Source organism: Thunnus albacares, chromosome 24, assembly GCF_914725855.1.
Source record: "Thunnus albacares chromosome 24, fThuAlb1.1, whole genome shotgun sequence".
Taxonomy (NCBI): Eukaryota; Metazoa; Chordata; class Actinopteri; order Scombriformes; family Scombridae; genus Thunnus; species Thunnus albacares.
In genome coordinates this window covers 3,962,271-3,980,941 of record NC_058129.1, presented here as the reverse complement: position 1 = coordinate 3,980,941, position 18,671 = coordinate 3,962,271, and the positions used below count along the sequence as shown (strand labels likewise).

General features: G+C 40.6%; 1 protein-coding gene and 1 long non-coding RNA gene across 4 annotated transcripts in view; one reads left to right on the top strand and one right to left on the bottom strand.

Moving 5' to 3' along the window:
• Positions 1 to 608: 608 nt before the first annotated feature.
• LOC122976444 lies at positions 609 to 12,109 on the bottom strand. Of its 3 annotated transcripts, none has more exons than XR_006400936.1 (3): positions 12,022 to 12,109; positions 4,384 to 4,626; positions 609 to 1,500 (listed from the first exon to the last, which is right to left on the bottom strand). It is a non-coding gene; the product is annotated as an uncharacterized LOC122976444 (long non-coding RNA). The 3 variants fall into 3 exon arrangements; XR_006400937.1 differs by lacking the exon at positions 12,022 to 12,109 and adding an exon at positions 5,957 to 12,015; XR_006400935.1 differs by lacking the exon at positions 12,022 to 12,109 and having other exon boundaries at positions 4,384 to 12,015.
• Positions 12,110 to 12,149: 40 nt separating this feature from the next.
• LOC122976443 (fidgetin-like) overlaps positions 12,150 to 18,671 on the top strand; it is a 49,248-nt gene continuing 42,726 nt past the window's right edge. The window contains exon 1 of the mRNA XM_044344929.1: positions 12,150 to 12,236. The gene's annotated coding sequence lies outside the window, so the exon portion shown is untranslated. The remainder of the gene's footprint in view (positions 12,237 to 18,671) is intronic.

The following is an 18,671-nucleotide window of genomic DNA, read 5'->3' as shown; positions in this document are numbered from 1 at the left end:
TGCACATACTGTAATTAAGTAAATTAATTTACTGCAAATATCAAATCAACATGTAAATTTAATCATCACTTTTTAAATTTGCATGACAGAAAAGTATCACAGTATGCCCACAAGTTATATGATACTCAGTTTGGGCTTCGAACAAGGTACCCCATGCTTAACATTTGACTCACAGATTTTGGTCGATGTATTATTAATAGCAGACAACAAAGAACAATGTGTTTTGTGTTGAAACAATAGAATTCAGTGTCGGACATGGGCTTGTGCTGCTTCTCAGCTTTATCTTCACTCTCCCCTCTGCAACTGCTAGTCACTGGTCAGTTCGTCAAGGCTGGGAGCTGCTGCACAATGAGAATCATGCCCAAATTGGAGCGGAGCCAAAGCCCATTCAAAGCAACTCCCCGTGCCTAACGCATTACCCCGGCTTATTAATCTGAAGAGACTGTGTTTTTGTGTTTACTAAGCATGATTCGCTTCTAATTAAAGTGAAATAATTATACTTCAAAGGAGCAGGGAGGCAGGATAACTGTTCAAAGACAGGAGCACCTCTTATCACAGGGAGAATTGCTTGCCACAACAATGCAGGACACCAAAATTAATCAAATGGATTGTAGAAATTAAAGTGTTTTTATTACACAAGTTAAAGTGCAAAATCACAGGGAATTTCACATAATCACCACCATATATGAATGAACATTTCTGAACACCTGTGCATCACAACTAAATGATTTGATTTCATAGGCATTACATCTTTATAAATGATTAGAAAATGATTCAATATAGCAAATTAAATATAGCAGATTCATACAATTTTATCTGTCCTTGAAGTTTATTGGTGTATTTATATAAAGAATATGGTATTTAATAGACTTGTAGTCATCAGGTGCTGGATTGGACTGGAAAGTAAAACTAAATTTTTATTTTAGTCAAGGCTGAAATTTCAGCAGAATCAGTGGTATGTTTAAACTTGAGAATCAAAGAAATTCATTGGAATACGAGCTGACTAAAGAGTGCAATATGAACATGTAAGCCTGGCTCCAAGGCTTGGTTCAGCAGCCATGGCTGGTGTGAACAATTGGACCACCCCTTTTTACGAGCACAAGTGTCCTTGTCCTTGGTAAGGCGAAGGTCGATGTGTTCCCCCCTCTCTCTCCTGCTGTGGCGCTTCCACTGGCCATTCATTTGGGCCTGTGATGGCTCTAATAACATCTCCATCACATTAAACCGAACCAGGCTGAGGAGATGTTAATACTCCCCTGCACTCGCTGCCGGGAAATTGGTCATGTATTACAACAAGTGCTTTTTAAGAGCCTCTGTGGCCAAGTCTATGGAAATGGCAGATATTCATGGCTGCCTGCACGTGAAGCTCTTAACACGGTGGATTTTCAAGTTGTGACAGTTCAAGGGAAGCGGCGCTGTTAACACATTCAGAATGGTCCTGTAGCAAGGCCGTTCCTCCAATTCCTCTTTGCATCTCCACTGCTCGGCTGACAAGGTTGCCTGTGAATTTTTTTTAAAAAGGAAGAGATTAGAGAGGAATGCTGCAAACACTCAACTCAAAGGGAGGATATACAAAAAGGATAATATTGAATTCAAAACACCTGGTGAATAGATTGGAAAGCAAACAGACCCTAGATAGATACAGTAGATAGATATGAGGGATGTAAAGCAATAGGAAGGTACAGGTATGGCAATGGCAGTTTTATTTTTTACAGTACATTTCACTACAAGTAAGCTCAACTACAAGTAAGGTTTACATTGAAAATCAAAATATAAAAAATAGGCTTAAATATGAGAACATAGGTAACATAAGCAATATAAATATAAGAACAGAAGCATGAAGCATACACCCAATATACATTAAACATGCCACACAGCAATTAAAACCCCCAAAGCATCAACACAACACAAAACATTAACCCCTCAAATCCCCCAGAAAATTCAACACAGCACAATCAAATAGAAACCCCTGCCCTATCACATAGCTGCACATGTAACCAACTGTACAAGAAACAAGTGCTACCATTACAGGCACACACACACACACACACAGAGTAATTAACTATAAGCCTGTGAGAATAGGAATGTTTTGAGTTTGCGTTTGAATGTAGACACAGTTGTGATGAACCTCAGGTCAGCAGTCAGCCTGTTCCAGAGAGCAAGACCACAGTAACTGAGCACAGCTAGAAGACTTCCAACTGATGACCTGAGAGGCCAGAGGAGTCAAACTATTAAGTGCTTTATAGACGATTAGCAGGATTTTGAAGGTGATTCTGTATTGTTCTGGGAGCCAAAGAACTGATTTCAGTACCGGAGTAATATGTTCAAATTTTAATGTGCGTGTAAGCACTGTGACTGCTGTATTTTGAATGAGCTGGAGCCATCCTACTGACTGTTTGGGTAATCCTTCAAATAGAGCATTAAGAGTAGTCTAACCTGAACCAATTTCTCAGAGTCAGTTTGAGATATGAATGCTGTTCTGGTGATATTGGTAATGTGATTTTCAAAACTGAGATCAGTATCCAAAATAATACCAAGGTTTCTGACTTGCTCACTGTATTTCAGAGACAACGATGCCAAGTGTGAATACATTTCCTGTTTCTGAAGTTTAGGAGCAACTATGAGCATCTCAGTCTTGTCTGTATTCAGCTTTAAAAAGTTTCTGGACATCCAGTAATTAATATCATCAATACAGTTTATTAGTTTGTTAACAGGACTGATATCACCAAAGGAAAGTGAAACATACAACTGTGTCATTGGCATATGAATGGTAAGATATGTTTGTTTATGATGATACCAAGCGGGAGCATGTATAAATTAAAGAGCAGTGGCTCCGGTACTGATCCTTGTGGAACACCAGAGATTTCTGTAGATTTGAAACTACCAACTGAAACATAAAAACTCCTGTCCTTTAAGTAGGATGAAAACCAGAAAAGAACAGGACAGGCTAAGCCGACTGAATCATGAAGCCGTTGAATTAAAATGTCAATGGTGTCAAAGGCAGCAGTGAGATCAAGCCATACTAAAATGGAAATTCTCTGTGAGTCACTGTTCACATCTTGGACTGGTATGTATGGTATATATTGTGAATTTGAAGATATTCATCCAGTTGTTTGTATACAACTTTTTTAAAGTATTTTATTTAGAAGAAGAAGATTAGAGATTGGTCTGTAATTATTAATTGCAGATGGATCCAGGTTGTTTTTCTTCAACAGAGTGAGATTACAGCACGCTTGAGAGAAGCAAGGAAAATGCCAGTCTGCAGGGAGCTATTAATATTATTTACTATGTCATTTATAAAGCAGTGAAAGACAGTTTTGAATAGTTGGGTGGGGATAGAATCAAGAGAACAGGTGGAAGACTTTAGACACTGAATTACTTTCTCCAGATTTCTGGAGTTAACAGATGAGAATGTAGACACTGAGCTCATGCAGTAAATTGGTTTGAGGTTGACAAGGGGCCAGATGTATTGCTACAAGAAATTAATATATTATCTCTAATATGAGAGACTTTTTCCTGATAGAAAACAGCAAATTCATCACATTTGGTCATAGGAATAAGCTCATGAGGGGTAGATTTGGAGTGATTAATCAGTTTGTCAACTGAAGAGAATAGGAATGAGGAATTATTCTGATTATTGTTAATCAATTGAGAAATGTAGGACAGTCTGGCAGATTTCATATCTTTATTACAGTAAAGTGCATATTTATAGATCTCGAAATCAACTTGTGATCTGTTTTTTATCCATTCATGTCGTTACTTTTTCACTGTTTCTCCAACGTGCTTTTGGTGGTCCACATATCTTTATAGTTTTGGCAGGAACAACATTATCAATGATCTGAGACATAACATTAGAAAAAATTTCTGATGATGAAGATGATGGCAAGGTGGGTAATGTATACTTTGAAAATGTATTAACGTATTAATAAGTTTATTAGCTGTATTATCATTAATGTAATGTTTGTTAGAATAACCCCTCCACTCCAAATGAGATGTACACAATTGTACTTAGCCAGTGATGTTTCAATCAGCTCCTTATTACCAGTTTGATCAAACCAGGTTTCTGTCAGTAGGATATAGTCCAGTTTGTGAACAGTAATGGTGTCATATAACAATGAATGTCTTTTTAGCTACATTATAGATCTAACATTAAACAGTGTAAGTTTCAGAGTGCAAGGAGAAGTATAGCAGGGTCAGACAGAGAAGGCTTGATATGTACAAGACAGCTAGTAGATCTCTGAGATTTTCTTATTTGCTTGTTACTAGACTTTGGTCTATTGTTAATAACTACTTCGCTGGCTGAGATGTCATTATGCAATGTCTGTCATCAATTGAGTTAGAAAATGTACAAATTGGTTCACTCAGGTAATAATTGGGACTCACAGATAGATACCATGGTCCATGGCTAGCTGTCACCCCCGGTCACCATGGTGAAGGAGGGATTGATGGCACCCATTGGCTAGTGAAGATGTATACATCATGTTGGTCCAGGGCTGCTGCATCCAGATGGATCCGGGCCATCCATTGTCTGTCAGGGACACAGCTGTCGGTGAAGTGCTATCCTCCCTTCTCCTCCTTTCTCACACCGCTAACAAGTCTTTCACCCTCCGCATAGGATGATGTCGTCTATAGGGGCAGGATGAGTTTTTCTATCAGCGCACAAGGTTTTCAAGGAGCAAGATAAAGATGTACGCTAGATTGCATGTACAGTATGGTTTTTTGACCTGATCACCTCAGAGCAGCAAGGCTCACTGTGATTTGTTATTTTCTCTCACTTGAAAAAAGGAAAAAATATTTTTATTGTGACATTTTGAAGTGCTGTGACTTGAGAATCTAGGATATGGTAAAATAAACGGTTATAATGCGGTTTTATTTTCAAAGTCAGTGAAGCTGGTGGAATGCTGGAATGTTTACTTTGTCAAGGACTAGGCACAGCTTAAGTATCACTTGTTGATTTTTACAAAACACGATTCACAGCAACTCAAAAAGTAAGAATTGTTTTTATCCGAACTATGTTTCACATATGAATAAAATATATTTGTTGGTATATGCCTCACAGTTCAAGCATCTGCACTTGAGTTGGACAGTTAGCTGTGTCCTTTAAGGGAACTTCTGCTTTCTAACGAAACTAGCTGCACAACTGTTTGTTTTGATATGTGAGGCTGTGGGTTGCTGTCGACCCGAATTGTCAGCTTAGTAACAACAAATACTACTAAGCAATCAAGTTTTTTAGGACATTTTTGTGATATCTGTTTACCTCCATTGAATAGAATCATCCTGTATATGAAACAGTAAGTAATTATTGTTGGTTATTACTGGAGATGGGCAGATAATTTCGTTAGCTGGCAACTTGCCCCGTAGGTAGAGCCCTATGCAGTTAGCAACAATAGCTAATTTAGGGGGCTACCCTCTGCATTACCTTAGTTTGGACTCAGAGACAAGTGTTTGGGAGCTGCAGCTCACACTTCTAGCCCCAATAAATGTCTTTTTGCCAGTCACATTTCCTTTCCACAGGTAAAGAGGGCAAAGGTAGAATGGCTGCAATTATAAGATAAGACTCATGTTGAAAAATACCAGAATTTTCCTTTAAAGGAAGACACATTTTGGGAAATATGCTTACTCTCTTTCATATGGGGAGAAGATTGATACTATTCTTACATTTGTACGCTAAATATGAAGCTACAACCAGCAGCTGGTTAGCTTAGCTTATCATAAAGAATGGGGGCAGGGAGAAGCAGCCCATTCAAGAAATAGTCCAACACATATTCCACCATAAAACCACAACTTCATACACAACTGCACTTCAGTTTAGATCTTTGGACGGAGCCAGACTAGCTGTTTTCCCCCACTTCCAGTCTTTGTGCTAAGCTAAGCCAACCATCTCCTGACCGTAGGATACCATGCCATTGGTCCGACGACCCATTATTCTGAAACCCCATTATTTTGCAAAACTTACCATTGGACCAAAAGCCCATAGTCTGATGGCCCATTATCCCGAAAACAAAAGCCCACTGCTCTGAAAGCCTGTTGCTCCAAAAATACATGCGCAAGTGATCATTTTAACCCAAACCATGATCTTTACCAGACCTTAACCACAGCGTTATCACACCATAAAACATTACATTTTCACAAGCACATCAAAATACACTAAGATATTAAGGGCAAAAGATGACAGAGGTCCTCCAACATTAGGAAACAGCTGAAGACTTTATTTGCCTCGTCGTCAGTCATTTAAAATGTAAATTAACTTATCAAACAGACTTTTCACAATTCACTAAGTTCTTCTGTTAAATTCGGTGTCATGTTTCTCAAAGCCAAACTCTGATTTAAGGAAATCACACATTATAGAAGTTATTTAACTTAGTTCACAGAAGAGCTGTTAAAGTTAAATATCAGCCAAAATGAAAAGTATTTCTTTAGGAGTCATACTAAGTCATACATTCTGATTTATGTTAAGATTTATATGTTATCTGTTAAACTGAGCAATATGTTAACAGAGTCTGGAAAGTTGTAAGGCCGACAGTCACTTAACTCCAACTCCAGTGTGTGTATTTTCGGAACAACAGGCCTTCGGAGCTTTTATTTTTCGGGACATTGTGCTGTCTGACTATGGGCTTTTGTTCCAATGGGACATTTTTCAAACTATTGAGGTTTCGGAATAACGGGCAGTTCCCGACTGTAGCTTTTTAGCTGACAGACATAAGAATAGTATAAACCTTCTCATTCAACTCTTAGCAACAAAGGGAATAAGCGTATATATCCCAAAATGTCAAACTATTCCTTTAATCACAGAAGAAGCAGGTGTGACAATTACACACATTCATGCACAGACAGACATGTACACACACATTCCAGTCAGCTAGCCAGGCAGTTCATCCCCCTTTGGTATGAGGTGGGACTAGGGAAGCATGGAGTTATTCACTGTCTGCCTACTTGGTTCTAATAGTCTGGCACAGCGTGACTGACGCTGCCCCTCTCAGCCGTGATTGAGTGTATTGATCTTGAGCTGCTGCCGCCGGCGTGCTCCCTGGACACCAGGCGGGAGGAGACCAACAATCAGATCCTTCACTGGGGGAAAAAGCCCTCCTCATCTGCCTTAATCATCCGATCGATGATTAGCGCGCCGGCCCACTCATGTCTTTCTCTCACTGACAAAGACATCTCCTCAGTGTCTGCTCACCATTTGTTTTTTTCACCCCCACTTCCTTCTCTTTATTTCTTCCTTCACCTTGCTCTGTGTGTGTCTTTTCTATGTTTGCACCTTGCGTAGGCTTTTGTGTGAGTGCGCGTGCATACGTGGCTGAAGCCAAACACAGAAATATTCTTCAGTGAAAAGGCCTTCTGCTGACCATCCATTTTTTTTGAGTGAAAGTGAGGAAGACAGGGAAAGGACTTGATTAGGGAGGGACAGAGACATAGAGCGAGAGGGAAAGAAAGACAAAGACATGGGGGGATGTAATGGAATCTGACAATAGGAACTGTTGAATCACCAGCTGCTTTTTGGGGTTGGGATGCTTCCAAACCCTCTCTCTTAGCCCCCATAACCCCTCCCTGCTGTTGTCAGCAGCCAATGGTGCACTTCTCCCTCCTTCGTTTGGAGCTGATTGGGCAGCAAATTGCTCCCATCACCTGGCATTAGTCCAAGTCTCACCAGTCAAAGCTTTTAATCTGATCATTATCCTGGTGCTAAGCGGCAGCACCACAGCTTCTGTTTGCTGGAGCAAGATATTGTGGCTGATTGAGTGAGGCGGATGGCTATAGAATTTCAGTTCCATCGCTGTCGAACCGTTTAAATGTGTGGATTATCAGAACTGGAACAGGATCATGTGACCTCTGACTGTGTGCTCTACCTCTCAGGCAACTCCTTTCTTGTCTCTTACTCTTTTCCTCTGTGTCTCTCTTCTTTAAATCAAGTTGTTTCCACTCCCAAGGTTACCCCTCTAAATAGATTTTGTATCTGCACACCCTCATAGAACACAATGGAGGCAAATAGAAGTGTTATTTTGCCATTCAGCACAATTTTCTGACCATTTCACCATCTTCCACTCTCTTGACAACGTGTCCTTCAGTGCAGTAAGCATACTTCATAATCAGCATTCTTAAAAGAGTTTATTTTTTGCTTTTCAAATTGCACAAATGTGACAAGGTCTTAATCTGTGTGAAGCATCCGCTGAAAGCCTATAGCGACTGCTCAAATCTATCAGAGGGTGGCAAAAGTAGCTAAGGCTAAGAGTACCATTTGTCCTGAAAGCAATGGAGAAAGACAGGAGAAAGTAATACTGAAGAAGAGGTTCTTTCTCCTTGAGCAACCAACTCGTTGAATTTTGTCACATTTCAGTAAAACTTTCAAGGCTGCTGCCCCCTGCCCAGCAGCGACAAGTAGCCTTTTTCCACTGGCACTTTTGACCATGCCAAGTCAAACCATGCCGTGTTGATTTGCCTTTCCATTACCAGCTTAAACGCACAGAGTCGCACCTGAGATGGACCATCTCTGAAGTCAGGTCAAAGCACATCCGACCCTCGTCCAAACGAGTTGCAGAAATGTCAGATGGCCTTTATCATCATTCAAGGACGAGCCGCTAATTTCCGGTTCAACCCTCCGTTAACTTGAATGGCTAAAACGATTCAATGGTGCAGCTTTGCTAGACTAACTTGAGTAAATCGTGCTAAAGAGGGCGCTGCTTTTAAATGTCATCGACCCTTCAAGCGGGTTGTAATGGAGATGCAAATCCCTGCTGCACTGGGCTGACGCGACGAGTCAAACTGACTCAAGCCAAGCCAGCACATGTACATAAAACCCCCAAAGGAGTTCAGTGTAATATCTGCAAGGGAAATCCTTCAGCAGGCTGCAAAAAGTTGTTAGAGCGAGTGCATGATCTGGTTATTTTTTCTTTTTCTGTGAAATGTATGTTGAACACCTATATAATGCATAGTATCCACTAATGAGCCCTTCCATTGAATGTTGAGTACAACAGAGTCTAGCACATGATTACTGCAGCCTTTCCTCATGTACGAGGAAAATACCAGCCAACGGCTTCTAAGTGCTCATTTTCAATTACCTTCTATTAGGAATTCCAGCATCTACTGCCCCTCACAGAGAACCCACTCCTGCTGCCCACCCACTAACCTACACACACTCAATCCAGCACCCAAATGGGCCAAGAGCCCGCTAAACATGCCAGCCAGTGAAACAATGCATGATGTAAGTTTTGAGAGCGTAGAGAGGCACTTCACGCAGAGAATCAGCCCGCTCCGTCTCTCGAGGTGTAAGGGGTGGTGGGGGGGAAGACGTGGAAACAAAATGACTGTTTTTAGAAGATCCACTTCTTCCTGATGAAGCAAAATCATTATCCCCCTTGGTGAAAATGGCTCTTATGGATACAGAGGATAACTAACACTAGAAATGGGTAGTTATTGTTCAAGAGGACATTCTCTAACTTGCAAATAGCCCCTCAAATCTGTGTGGAGGGCTTCTCTTTAATATAAATGCTGGAGTGCTCCTTCAAAGTAAATGAAGTAAAGAAATTAGACACTATGTTAGACAATAGAAACATTTGCTGTGTGAGAAGTTAATCAAACAGTTGCAGGGAGCATCAACAAAGAGCTTATGATTCATTATGTTTTATGATAACTGAACAAGTCTATATTTTGTTGGCTATGGCTCAAACCAACACTGCAAACAAAGAACAGGAGGCAGATCAGGCAATGAACAGAAATGGATCCCCCCTGTAAGTGACTAATGTGTAACATCAGTCTTCACTAATGCCCGACTGACAGTCAGTCTATTTGGCGTGACACGAGACAACCACCCTGTTGTTTCACTTCCCGGTTCCGGAGGAGTTGATGGAGGGCGTTGATTGTTGTGTTGTTCCCATGACAAACAGGAGGCAGGGGAACCAATTAGTTGCAATGGCTTTTAACATTCCTCTCAAACCAGGAGGAGACACAGAGGTTTGCGCTAAGGTTTGCTCGAGTCTGCCAGTGGCTTAATTATAAAGAGGAGATGTTCTCCCAAGGCCAGCACACGCAGACATATTACTAATTCATTGAATACATTGAGTTTTGCATGCATTCTGTTTTGGGTACATACTATATAGCCACGGTTGTTTGTACTGATGAACACGAATTTTGTGTATGAGGCATTCAGGTCAGGAAAAAGTTTAGTTTTAAGGTGATTATAGTGAGGCAACTACAGAAATCTGGTCATAAAAACTAATAATTGAAAAATATGTCTTGATTATGATAGACTCAACCTCATAAAAGCTTTAAATTGCAGTACTCTTTCTCTTCATAATCCTCTCCAGCGTCATGAGAGGCTGAGGTCTACCCCAGCATACTGCAGAAGACTCCCTCAGGTTACCAGTCTGTCACAGGGTCAATGACAAGTCTATTAATTTCAGTGATCTATTTAAAATTACTCCAAAGATGTTGAAATGCACCTCACCAGCCCTGCTACTATTTAGAAGTTTGTATGTGATGTTACCATGAACTCTGTGTGCGTGTAATGTTTACACGAGGGAACTCAGAACTCTGCATAACCTCTCCTGATATAAGATATTGTCAGTCAGTGATGTGCATTTCAGAAATTAGTCATTAATTTATGTATTGCTTTTTAGAAAGCCACTCTTCTTTCATTTGGCTGTCTACTTGAACTGTGACTTTTAGCCTGATTTCCTACATTTCCCAGAATGCTTTTCTAAAAACCCTATTGAACACATCTGACTGAAAATTAAAAAACTATTATAGTAAAGTATTATAATTTTTGTCAACTAATAAAAATAGTATAATAGTAATAGAATAATACAAGAGTATATGCCACTTTAAAAAGAAGATAATTAAGCTTCTTGACCTGTTGCACTAGTTAGCAGCATCTCGCATTTCAGTAAGGTCTCGGCCAGTAACGTTAGCTTATGTTACTGGTCCCAGGAAAGAAAGAATTTAAGAAATTTACGGTCTAAATTAATTCACTATCACCCACAGAAAATCAGACAAGAAGCAGCCACACACATACAGCTGGAACAAAGAGTCCATGCAGGTTAGCATGCCAAAATTTATGAAAAAGGTAAGCTAACGCAACATGATCACAGGTTGTGAATTTTATGGTAATGTTACTTTCAGCTATCTTCTGTTTGTAGTTTTTGGGAAGAAATTAGTTCAGGAATAATGTAAGCTGTCAACCATTCAAATATTTTTTTAAATTTTCACTTGATGAATATTACTGCATTTCTATTTTATCTGCTTATTTCAAGCTAAACCGAGACAGCAAATACTTGTGCCATTTAGTATTGTGTGTCTACACAATTTTAAATGCCCAATAAAAATGAGACTGAAATTTCCCTGAGCAAGACTGAAATGTCTTACATTTTTGTTGACTAAAACTAATAATAATCAAAAGATGAAAATGTGAGCACAACTAATATGGATTTTTGTCAAAACTCTGAGACTGACTGACTGGTTTATTGTACGTAGTGGGAGAAATTGATTTCTATGTGATTGCTGAATATTGTCGCAATAATAGAGCTTTTAAGAACCCACATGCTCTTTGATTCTGAGCAACTGACAGCTGAAAAATGTCTTTCAAACTCCACTACTGAAAACACATCAACATGACATACTGTAACCTTGTCCATGTTTGGCACCTTTTCCATATCTATAAAAATAAAGACACACCACCGGTTAAGAAAAATGGACCAGAAACATAAAGTCCATCACTATTAGCTATTTTTCAAACAGTGCTGAAGTTTTTCATGGAGGATTTTTGTCTCTAGCAAATGATCTGGCAGGCTTCTGCTGACTTGTTGGACTTCTCTGTGTAAATGGTTCACCACATATGGCAGCTGCAAGTTTTCGGGCCAACTTGTTGAATTTGATGGATAGTGAAAAGGCCTTCGGGCTGCATGTGTTGGCCCTCCCTACCCCATGCTTTATTTCCTTCTTTCTGTCTTTGTTTCTTCCTCTCTAACTTACTCTCTGTGCCTATTGATTATCAGAACTTCTTCTCAACACTCGAATATATATTACCTCCTCTCCTCAGTGTGTCTTCACTGCTCTGACTGTTGGAGGTTCTCCAGCACTCTCCAAACAGGTCTGATCCTTAACAAAGGTGAGGGGCTGCAGCTCATTGTGTTCCAGCACAGCAGAGGTGAACGGAGAGAGGTCTGTGTTCCTGGCACACGATTCCTTCAGCACGCTGTCACGTCTCTTCAACTCTTCCTTTCTCTGATGTTACCTGACAGGTGAGGGTGTGTGTGTAGGTGTGTGTGTGTGTGTGTATGTTGTTTCATGCATTCTGCAGTGGGAGGGGGTGAGGAGGAGGAGGAGAGCTGGGGGTGAGGAGGAGGTGAGGGAGGGAGGGAGGACAAACAACAGGATATGGATAGGGTCGAATCAGAGGGGGCGCCAGGGAAAGGATGCTAGGAAGGGAAGAGGTGGGAGGTAAGCAAGTAGGAGATGAGGGGTGTTGGGTGTATATGTGCATTGTGGATCTATGTGTGTCTGTAAGTATGTGGGCATATGTGTGTGTCTATCGATTTGTGTGTGTGTGCCATGGACAGGGAGGGTGTGTGATGGCAGTGCCTTCAGGCTCCTCCAGGCGTAAGAATCAGTGAGCAGGTGGAGCACACCGGCAGCGCTGTCTTCTGACGAGTCCCCGCCGTCTCCTGTTTTGTCAGGACCCCTGGAGCGAAGACCAGGGAGTGTGTGTGTTTATTCGTGTGTGTGTGTGTGTGTGTGTGTTTGTTGAGCGGTTGGGATGCACTGTGATCATTAGGATTCACAATGGCTTTGACAGCGGGGCTCTGGAGCAGTGGACACAGCATATGCCTAGGGAGATAACTGGTTGGCTGACTGGTTATCATACTGGCTGGCCAGTACGCTAACAGTGTCCACTCCACTAATAAATCCAGATCCTTTAATTCAAACAGACGTCGCTCTGGATGTAAGGCCCACTCTTTGTAGCTGACTTGTCTGTATTGCATCAAGCAGGACCACAAGCCTGAATTATTTGTTTACTCTGAAGTTGTGATTAATTTTGCAGCAGTCTTGCCTCCACTCAAGTGAACTCTAAGTTGCAGAGAGGGAACATATTGTTGATTTTGGATATTTGGGACTGCTGCTACAGGATGAGGCTTGTCTGTGGTAATAATTCTGGAGGATAAATAACACGTCTGTTTCCCCACAAGCACCATTTGCTCTTACATGTAAGCTCTTTTGACCGCTGTGTAGTTGAGGAAGAGTTGAATGTAAAAGTGTGTGTGTGTGTGACTATCCTAAGTGTGTAAGTGGCTCAGGTGGTAAAGAAAGGACGTCCTAATAATAGCCCCCTGTCTCCACACTGGTCCACAGGCTGTAGCCGTATCGATTCTGCCTCTCCATCTTCGGCGTTGCCCGGCATAGACCAGATACCGAGGGTTTAGTTTGGAATCTTGTGCAGCGCAGAGCAGCGATTTCTCCGACCTGAGCTGGATAAAGCCGAACGCCCTGGGGGGAGGCAGCAGTGGTTTTTAATTGTTTGTAGTGTTAGTTGGCCACGCTGGAGGCGAGCTCTCCAGGGACAGGCCTCCAGCCAGGGTCTTGACCCCGCAACTTACACACTTCCCTGCCCTCGCACAAACACCAATGACAAAATGAACGGACTAATGCACACATCTCTGCACAGGTACACTGAAGCAACAGTGACTGAGTACACACAAACACAACTACATACACATACTGTACATGGATCCTGTATATAATGAGAAACCCAATTAACATTTGTATGAAGAATTCAAATAGTATAAAGATGGAGTGAAAACATTCATATTTTCTATAACTTTCTGTTTGCTACTTTTGCACTCATTACACTAAATATATTAAAGGTTAATACTGCACAAGTCTTTATAATATAGTGCTTTATTTTGTGCCTCAAAACTATATTTACATGCAACAAAAATCCTATATCCCATAAATTCCCTCAGAAGTGTGAAAACAGTTTTTAATAACGCTACAGTAACTGTGTGTGTGTGTGTACAAAATACACAGTATTTTTTTTTGTTTGGGAGCTGTATGAGGTAAGATAGAAAATAAATGAGCTTTGATTTTTGCTTAAGTGCCTTTTAATCATTCGTGAGACTATAATCATTCGTAACAGTGAGAACCCAAATGGACTTCTCATAAAGAAAATCTAAAATCTTCCCTGCACTTCAGTTTTTTTCCCCCCCTCTATCTGCAGAAGTGGTTGTTTTATCCTTTGATCTGCAGTACATTAAAGTAATACTGTGGGTTTGAAAAACCATTAGGTGGCCTTTTGCAGGGCAGCAGGTCTCTTTTAAAAGCACAATGAACCTCTGTACAGATCAGGTTAGAAACTTAGTTAAAGGCACAATAACACATAGTCTCAAATTAGTCTTAAATGGTGTTAGCCCTCAAATAAGACCATTGACTCCTGACCTGTGCTGCTGCAGTCCAATTACACCTACGGCTTATTCCTGTTTTCACATGTTTTGAGCGAGGCGGTTTGTTCTCGGATTTTTGTCGAGAGCTTAAATATTCACATGCTGTGTGTGTCTTTTGTCGTTCTTGCCCGCTCGTCTTTCTGTCCGTCATGCTCTCTGTCCGTCTGTCTGTCAGGGTGGCAGGTCTTGTTGAATAGAGAGTGGGTCATCTCCCTGACAGAGCTCAACTGGTAGTTATGGCAGCCTCGCCACGGCTGGCTGGCTCCACACAGTCACCAGGAGACAGGGGATCATCAAGTCTGTCCTCCTGCTCCAACACACACACACATACACATCTGTGTCACACACGATCACGCCCTCGCTCTCATCGTCACAAAACATGCACCTATAATAATAATAGCTGGATAAAGTTGTAAGATCATTAGGACAGATTGCTTTTTTTTTTTTTTTTTTTACATTTTCTAACGTTATTTGCAGCTTATTTCTATACTGTGGAACTGAAATTAAAGTTCATTTTTGCTAAGAAATCAGTATATATATTCTTGATGTTTGTTTTGACTTGTACACTTAAGTACACAAATTGTAAAGTAAATAGTAAAAGTACAATATGTGAAATTGTAATTAAAAAGAAGACATGTTCTATGTATTTTTCTGTATTGACAACCCCCCCCCTACGTCAGTGTTCTCTATGTGGGTGGGAATTTTTGTTATCGGTGCTGTAATTTAATTGGTGCAATAAAATAGTTTGTGCTTCAATTCTAACGGACACACATGCAATTAAAGTTAGCCGCCACCTAGTCGCATCTGTGATTTTAGCACTCCTATGTTACTCCATGGCTGTGGCATGTACATTACTCTGTGTTGTTGTGACTGAAATCACAGGGCGACGTACGGAGTGCTGAGGTTACAGAACTACCCTTTGCTGTGAGTTCTGGTCATTTGTCATCATCGGAAATGGACCCATTACAGGCAGCTAATGCTAGCAAGCTAAGGCTAGCCTTCTAGCTTCAACTTCCTGAGTGGAATTGAAACTTCACAGATGGACGTTTGATAGCTAAAACTGTGGACTTGTTGAAAAGTAAGAAAAAACTGTCTCAATGTTTGTAGGATGAACAACATCGGCCCTCAGATGTCAGTCAACTGCTACAACGGGAAACACCTACGCAGAGGCTTGACACCTAGATGTCGTTTCCATAAAGATGTCCACAAATAGGTTCATCCTTTTTGAAAAGTGAACAAAAATATGCATAATTGCTTCAGTATCATTATAGTTTACATTATCTTACACAAAAAATGATGATAATTCACATTTCAGTTTGACTTTAAGATATGTGGAGTGCTCAGAACACACAGTTATCATTAAAAGAAAAAAAAAAAAAAGAGGCATTATACCCCACCAGTGAACGTCCCAGTTATTCCACAAAGCCAACAGTGTTTTAATCTTCTTTGCCACTTAATGTCCCATTTAAATGTTCTGCAGCCTTCAAATATGAATCATGAATATCTGCACCCGGGGGTTGGCCAGCACAGTCTATTAGAATACATCACTATCCTACCAGGGGACCACTTTGTGCATCCCTCTAAAATGTATCATATCTCCACTGTAGAGAGGGAGACATGACTTCATGTGTCTTGTGATGTAAGTATTATTACAATTCATGAAATTCAAACACTTATGGCAGGGCCATTAATTTGAACCATAAGCCGTTGGGGAGAGATTTACAGTGGAGTTAAGGGCGATCACACCATTAAAGGACCTGGGAGGAAGACAGAGAGAGACTGTGAGAGATAACTGGTTAGAGCTGGAGCTCTGCAATAGCAGCTGTTTGAATTTCTTCACGTATAAACGCAGCAATTAATATTTCTGTTTCAGGCTCTCAGGTCAAATCTGCAAACATTTCTGTCAGAATTAGAGCGGGAATAGTCAAGTACTGAAGGTTCACCAGTTAAAACATAACCCCTGCCTTCTGCCTTGGCTGCATCTAAGTCTACATACAAAGTGCTGAATTTTGCATGAGCGCCTGAGCGTATAGCAACTGGAACCCTATAGCGTTGTTTACTGATACTTCCTTGGGGCGTCTCACTCCGCACAGCCCATTCTGATAAGAGTGCGAGCAGCTGAGACCTGTCTCCCGTCGGTGCTGTGTGATGGTCTTGTTATACAGCAGAGCATGAAGAAACAACGGGCAGAGGTCAGGACATGCAGACGTACTTCTCTGCTTCAAAATGACCAATCAGGAAGTCTGCTCCCAGCCAATGTTCATTTCTCAGATAGAACTGCTACAAATTGACGTGACTCACAGCAGAAATAGTCTGGGTGGTTCTTCATGCTGTTAAGTGCAACAAAATGTATTTCCCTACGCCGAGGAAATCGATATTATGATATCAGTGTGATACGGTGTGATAGAGAGAAACTTTTAAAATCATATTTAGTGAGAGCTTACGTACCCCGATCAAGAATAAAAACCACCCACATGACTTGCCAATTACTCATATGATGAATCTCTTAAAGGAATGGTTTGACGTTACGAATAGTTTGACTCCGTCCGTTAAAATGAGGCTACAGCCAGCAGACCGTTAGCTTAGCTTAGCTTAAAGACTGGAAGCAGGGGGAAACACCTGCTTGTCTCTTACCTTAAGGAAAAAAGATACAACTTGTCAACTTTACATGTCTTAAACAGATATAATTAGTGAGCTTCAGAGGTGCTGGTAGGTGTATTTCTTTAAGCTTCATATTTAACGGACAGATATGAGAGTGATATCAATCTTCTCATGTAACTCTCTGCAAGACAGCTATTTCCCCAAATGTCGAACTATTCCTCTGACAGGTTGTTGCAGAAATACAAATATGTTCTTGTCTTCTTGACTATAATAATGACTCCACAAATATAACATGAACATTGAAAGCTCCCGCAAAAAAAAAAAAAAAGCACCATTCTTTTTTTTTTTTAGTTTTAGTTTCAACTCAGCTGACTATAATAATCTTCTCGGAGTGGCTCAGGCGCCGTGTTTGCTATCATTTGTCACATGGCCATAGTGTTATGGGTTCAAACTGAAATTTGCAATGGCTCAGTGCACTCCAACAGCACAGTTTTCCATCTCTGCTCTCCCCTGGCCCAGTTTCATTATCCTCAAGGTATTCGAGGAGTAATGGCTTCTAAGGCCAGAAACCTATTGGCCATTTCAAGTTCTTTGGCCAGCCCTGCGTAGGTATTGTTCAGGAACTGCACCTAAGTGTTTTGGAAAGACGAGACAGAATCCTGAAAAGATTTGTCCACCTATCTGCAGCTGTGTCTGCTGAAATCCCTCCAGTCCTTTTAAGCTGTACATCTGTTCTAAATCTGATTTTAGGATAAGTAAATGATGTGATCTCTGAGCTGTGCCTTTGATGATTTAAATACACATTTGAATCTTCTGCTTTAAAATTGGTTTGACAGTAGAAAAGTAAAAAAAAGTCTAAGAGGATTTATTTTAATTGTAGCATTGACTCTAACAAACCATCAGAAAACTACACAAGTAGAAAACCGCATATTCCCAAGTATGTTGTTTGTCCCCAAACATAAAGTACGTTTCCATGCCAGTGACGACAATTAAGCAATTTAGCAGTGCTGCTCCATGTCAACACGTCAAAATGATGTTTACGTACTTAAAATTCAGGTTTTTCCGTGGTTTCCACAGTGGTAAGTAGTGTCTTTACATGTAAACATCGTCTGAGAACCAGGCCGTCTTTTCTCTGAGGAGCTGCTGCAGTGTAACTTCAGCTCCATTGAACATCACCCTTCACTGGGTTTGAGGTATCTGATTGAGTCCATCCATGTGGAGCGCTATTGAATCAAAAGAGTAAACCTCAAGGACATGGTCCACCACACACACATCTACTGTGCGGAAGCTACAAAAAAAAAAAAAAAAAAAAAAAAAGAGAGAAAGAAAGCTCACATACAAACGTGAGCACACACTAAAACTGTGTTTCCTGCATGAAATACAAAAGAAATAATGATTTTAGTAATAAAAGGTGCAGATGTGGCTTTAAAATATCCTTAGTCTGTTAAATTATTTGAATCCAGAAATGTATATGTGTAAATCTGTGGAATATAAAGTTAAATAAACATTATATTGTCACAAATTGATTGCGTTTGACTCAGAAGCTGTAATGGACTAGAGCAGCCAGTGATTTATCATTTAATCCCAGCATGTGTAATCTGTTCCTCCACAACCCTGGTGAGATGTTTTTCTCATAAT